The following is a 6125-nucleotide window of genomic DNA, read 5'->3' as shown; positions in this document are numbered from 1 at the left end:
TAGTGATCAATGGCTCCATATCTAGTTGGCAGCCGGTATCAAGTGGAGTACCCCAAGGGTCGGTCCTGGGGCCGGTTTTGTTCAATATCTTCATAAATGATCTGGAGGACGGTGTGGATTGCACTCTCAGCAAATTTGCGGATGATACTAAACTGGGAGGAGTGGTAGATACGCTGGAGGGGAGGGATAGGATACAGAAAGACCTAGACAAATTGGAGGATTGGGCCAAAAGAAATCTGATGAGGTTCAATAAGGATAAGTGCAGGGTCCTGCACTTAGGACGGAAGAACCCAATGCACAGCTACAGACTAGGGACCGAATGGCTCGGCAGCAGTTCTGCGGAAAAGGACCTAGGGGTGACAGTGGACGAGAAGCTGGATATGAGTCAGCAGTGTGCCCTTGTTGCCAAGAAGGCCAATGGCATTTTGGGATGTATAAGTAGGGGCATAGCGAGCAGATCGAGGGACGTGATCGTCCCCCTCTATTCGACATTGGTGAGGCCTCATCTGGAGTACTGTGTCCAGTTTTGGGCCCCACACTACAAGAAGGATGTGGATAAATTGGAGAGAGTCCAGCGAAGGGCAACAAAAATGATTAGGGGACTGGAACACATGACTTATGAGGAGAGGCTGAGGGAGCTGGGATTGTTTAGCCTGCAGAAGAGAAGAATGAGGGGGGATTTGATAGCTGCTTTCAACTACCTGAAAGGGGGTTCCAAAGAGGATGGCTCTAGACTGTTCTCAGTGGTAGCAGATGACAGAACGAGGAATAATGGTCTCAAGTTGCAGTGGGGAAGGTTTAGATTGGATATTAGGAAAAACTTTTTCACTAAGAGGGTGGTGAAACACTGGAATGCGTTACCTAGGGAGGTGGTAGAATCTCCTTCCTTAGAGGTTTTTAAGGTCAGGCTTGACAAAGCCCTGGCTGGGATGATTTAACTGGGAATTGGTCCTTCTTTGAGCAGGGGGTTGGACTAGATGACCTTCTGGGGTCCCTTCCAACCCTGATATTCTATGATTCTATGGCCAGACTCTCAAAAACAAAAAAACACAGCTCCTGGGAAAGACGGCATCCGCTACAGCCTCCTGAAAAAGCGAGATCCCAGCTGCCTGGTCCTCGCCACACTCTTCAACCACTGCAAGCGATTCTGCCAGACTCCCAGCTCCTGGAAGAAGGCCATGATAGTACTGGTGTACAAGAAGGGTGAGCGGGATGACCCCAGCAACTGGAGGCCCATCTCCCTCTGCTCCACGATCTCCAAGCTCTATGCCAGCTGCCTGGTGTCGAGGATCACGGAGCGGTCAGTGAGCGGGGGAGCCATCAGCTCCACCCAGAAAGGCTTCATGTCCTGCGAGGGCTGCTATGAACACCATGTTGTCCTCCAAACCACCATAGAAATGGCCGAAAGGGCGCGGAGGCAGTGCACGGTAGCATGGCTCGACCTGGCTAACACCTTTGGGTCCATGCCCCACCATCACATCTTTGCCACGCTCCAGGAGTTCGGGATGCCAGAGAACTTCCTCCATGTGATTCGAGAGGTGTACAAGGGATGCAGCACCACCATTCGCTCGGTCAAAGGGGAGACTGCCGAGATCCTGATCCAGAGCGGAGTTAAGCAGTGCTGTCCCCTCAGCCCCATCATCTTTAACCTCGCCATGGAGCCGTTGCTGTGAGTGATCTCCAATGGTGCAGATGGCTTCAACCTCCATGGTGAGAGGGTGAGCATCCTGGCTTATGCGGATGACCTGGTCCTGACCGCGGATGACCCAGAGAACCTCCAAAGTATTCTAGATGCCACCAGTCAAGCTGCCGATTGGATGGGGCTCCGCTTCATATCTCTCCACATCGACGGCAGCAAAAGGGACTCAGTGCAGATGAGAGGGTTCCAGATCCAGGGCGAGCCTGTCATCCCCCTGGCAGAAGGGCAGGCCTACCGGCACCTCCGCACACCGATGGGTTTCCGTGTCCAGCAGACACCCGATGACACCATCCAGGAGATCTTGCAGGATGCCGCCAAGATCTACGCCTCACTGCTAGCACCGTGGCAAAAGATAAACGCCCTGAACACCTTCCTGATCCCCTGCATCTTATTCATCCTAAGGGGATCCGCTGTCGTGAAGGTACCCCTCAACAAGGCAGACAAGATCATCTGGCAGCTGGTGAAGAAGTGGCTGTTCCTTCCCCAGAGAGCCAGCAACGAGCTGGTGTATATCACCCGCAGGCATGGCGGTGCCAATGTCCCCCGCATGGGTGACCTGTGTGACATTGTGGTGATCACCCGCGCCTTCCATCTGCTGACGTGTCCCGACGCCATGGTAAGGAACATCACAGCAAAAGCCCTCCATGATGCAACAAAGAAGCGGATCGGCAGAGCCCCCTCCAACCAAGACACCGCCAGCTTCCTGAGCGGTTCCCTGGATGGCGAATTCAGATGGGACGGGTGCGACATCGCTTCACTGTGGTCCCGCGCTCACAGTGCCACGCGTCATCTGGGGAAGCACATCGGCTGCCGCTGGGAGTGGTGCGAGGAGCGCCAGGAGCTGGGAGTCCTGGTGCCGCAGGTCAGGTCTGAGGACAACACCATCTTCACCCCGAGTGCCAGGGGCATGCTGGAGAGGACGCTGAAGGCGGCCATCCACTCACTGTACATGGAAGCCCTGAAGCGTAAACCGGACCAGGGTAAAGCCTTCGAACTGACCAGCAAGTGGGACGCCAGCAACCACTTCCTTGCTGGGGGCGGCTTCACCCGTTTCGGTGACTGGCGTTTCAGCCACTGCACCCGGCTCAACTGCGTCCCACTCAATGGGGCTGTCCACCACGGGAACTGAGACAAGCGTTGCAGGAAGTGTGGCTACTCCAACGAGACCCTGCCTCACGTCCTGTGCAGCTGCAAGCCCCACTCCAGAGCCTGGCAGCTGCGCCACAACACCATCCAGGACCGCCTGGTGAAAGCCATCGCACCGCGCCTGGGGGAGGTCGCCGTGAACTGCGCCATCCCCGGCACTGACAGCCAGCTGCGACCCGACATGGTAGTCACCAACGAGGCGCAGAAAAAGATCATCCTTGTTGACATCACGGTCCCCTTCGAGAACAGGACCCCAGCCTTCCGAGAAACCTGAGCTCGTAAGCTGGAAATATACGCCTCTCTGGCCAACACCCTGAGAGCGAAGGGCTACAAGGTGCAGATGGACACCCTGATCGTCGGAGCCGTGCGTGCTTGGGACCCCTGCAATGAGCATGTGCTGTGGACCTGTGGGATCGGTCGATACTACGCACGGCTCATGTGGTGCCTCATGGTCTCGGACACCATCCGATGGTCCAGGGCCATCTACATCGAACACATAACCGGCCACCGACAGTACCAGGAGGTGTGAGCCGGTTCGACATCGTGCATCCACTATGGGAAAGGGACTGAGAGGCTTTTTTCATTGGACCGTATGAACTGGAATCATAAACTCCCTGAACATTAAATCCCACCAAATGAGGGTAGAACCATCCCCATCATCGTATCCGCTCATTATACTCCACACCTGAACATAGCCATTATATGGACAACATACCCCCATATCTCAATGTCTGTACTTAGATCGGTTAAACTTTTACCCCCAATCAGAGAGATTGCAGATTATGTATTCCTTATGCCACCAGCTCCTAAACCGAATTTCGCATCCCTTGATAATCTGTACCTTATCTCCTCATAACCAGAAACTTCTATGCTTGAACTCTGTACCGTTTTCTTTTTATTTCAACATTATCTTAATAAAATTATTAAATCTGTTCTTCTCAGTTTAATAGCTGATATGTCCTTTATTTGAGGACTGTCTATTAAATTGATTTTTGAAACAGGGGGACGGACTAGGAGCTTGCTCTGTCCACCCCATGCATTGGCCTGGTATTGCAGTGTCTCCTGGTATTGCAGGAATGGTGCAGCTCCTTTTGGGGAGAATCTTCTGGTCAGAAAAGCAGAAAGAGTTTTACTGTGACAAGGCTTCTTGAGAGCAGATTTCTTCAAGGGGCGGGAAAAAATTGGAACCTTCTAGTGCTTTACTTTCTTTATGACAAACTATTGTTACAATTTCTTGGGAGTGTTTTGCAAATCGATAGACGTGAGGTTCTTTGTCTTGCTAGAGGACTGTTTAAGAAGCTGGGATCTTTCTCTTTAATAACACTCAGACCCGGGGCTGAGTGTTTTGAGAAAGACTTGGAGAGTTGGAGGGCAGAGAGTGAAGAGTTGGAGGGCATAGTCTCCCCACCTTTAAAAGTTGGGGGCCAGGCCCCACTCCCTCCCCCGCATTCCAGCACCTCTGCTTCTGGGACTATTTTATTCTTCAGCCATCTCTCTCAATTAACCATTTCCCGCCTTCAGCTCAGTGACAGTCCCACACTCTTTGCTTCCTACACGCAAAGATTGACACAGAGACCTTGCAAGGAAAACCTCCCCAAGGAGTCAGAAGCACCTGAAGTGCTGGAAAATAGAGGAGATTTGACAGTGGGATCCAGAGAGGTTCCTCAGCAGATGAAGGGGATCCCCTGCTTCCCAGGATCACCAATTGTAGGGAAGAACCAATTGGGTTTGCTTTTGGGAAGCTGCCAGGAATCAGATCTAAAATCATTTTTCAGTCTGAGATATGGTAACAGCATCCACAACCCCAGTGTCACAACTCTTCCAATAGCTAGAACCTTATCTTTTACCAGCCACAGAATGAAAGGGATTTGAATTAAACCCCTGTTCAGAGTCAATGAGGAGTGAGGGATCTTGGGGCTTTTCATTTCTTAGCCTCTGGCACCATCGCATGGCCATTTCAGTTTACTCTTTATAACAGTGGTCACCACCCGTCGATTGCGATCGACTGGTCGATCCTGGAGCCTCAGCCAGTCAATCCTGATCTCTGGGCCGCTAAAAGTCCAGCAGCACAGCGGGGCTCAGAGGCTGCGTGTCTGCCCTGGCCCGGGGCCCCTCCCAGACCCGGCTGGCTGCTGGCACATCTCTGGGGCCCGTGGGGAAAGTGGGGGGTTAGGCAGCTCCATGCCCTGCCCCAACCTCCAGAACTGTCCCCGCAGCTCCCATTGGCTTGGAACCGGCCAATGGCAGCTGTAGGGGCGGCGCTTGCAGGTGTGGTCAGTGCACAGAGATCCGCTGCCCCCCTCCCTCCCAGGGGCCGCACACAGACATGCCAGCAGCCAGCTCCTGTCTGGGAGCCACCAGTGGTAAGCACCTCCCAGCCGGAGCCTGCACCCCAAATCACAGCCCGGAGCTCCCTCCAGACCCCGCACCCCAACACTCAGCCCCGGTACGGAACCCCTCCTACACCCAAATTCCACCCCCAGAGTCCACACCCCATAGCTCCTCCTACACCCCAACACCCTGCCCAGCCCGGAGCCCGCTCCTGCACCAAGCTCCCTCCCAGAGCCTGCACCCCTCACTGCCTCCCACACCCCAACACTCTGCCCCACACATGCACGCTGCTAGGCACCAGCTTTGGTAACAGCACATCAGTCTCTAGGTGTCTCTGTGGCGCAAGGGGTCAGCGTGTTCGGCTGTTAACCGAAAGGCTGGTGGTTCGAGCCCACCCAGGGATGGTGCTAACCCTGTGCTACTTCTTTGCTCCTCAAGACCTGCTGGGAGCCTCAAAGTTTCCCTTTTGCCACCTGAAAACTGTCCCTCTTGGCCTCAGTGGTTTCAGCTGGTGGCCCTCAGAGTGCGCTGAATGCGACCCAGAATCGCATCTCCCCGCAGCCATACCAGGGGCTTGGGCTCAATCCTCATGGCAGAGTGCAAAACCTTGAATCTGGTATGTTTCGGTCCCTTCCTGCCTCCACTCAAGCGGCAAGGGAGAAACGGATGAGACACAACGCCTCAAAGATGCCTCCCTCCCACTTCCCTGTTGGCTGCACACAGCCCTTGGCCTGCCTCATGCCTCGTCAGGGAAGTGCGGCCATGCTGCCCCAACCTGAGTCCCGGCCAAAGCCTGGCCCACCCCGGCTGACAGAGCGCAGAGCCCCGCGAGTCAATGGCAGGTCGAGTCGGGAGCCTCGGCTCTTTCCCCTGACAGCCACACAGAGCTGTGTAGTGTCCCGAGAGCCTCCCTCCTGTTCTACGCAGCAGCCGCCTGCCGGTGCGGATG

General features: G+C 54.6%; 2 non-coding genes across 2 annotated transcripts; both read left to right on the top strand.

Moving 5' to 3' along the window:
• Positions 1–3751: 3751 nt before the first annotated feature.
• Positions 3752–3935, top strand: LOC144929641 (U2 spliceosomal RNA). Its single transcript, XR_013634905.1, has one exon. It is a non-coding gene; the product is annotated as a U2 spliceosomal RNA (small nuclear RNA).
• Positions 3936–5506: 1571 nt separating this feature from the next.
• On the top strand, positions 5507–5580 carry TRNAN-GUU (transfer RNA asparagine (anticodon GUU)). The gene has a single exon. It is a non-coding gene; the product is annotated as a tRNA-Asn (tRNA).
• Positions 5581–6125: the final 545 nt, after the last annotated feature.

This window comes from Lepidochelys kempii, chromosome 22 (assembly GCF_965140285.1).
Source record: "Lepidochelys kempii isolate rLepKem1 chromosome 22, rLepKem1.hap1, whole genome shotgun sequence".
NCBI classification, from domain to species: domain Eukaryota; kingdom Metazoa; phylum Chordata; order Testudines; family Cheloniidae; genus Lepidochelys; species Lepidochelys kempii.
Note: the sequence above shows the minus strand (reverse complement) of the source record. Positions and strands in the feature narration are given on the sequence as shown.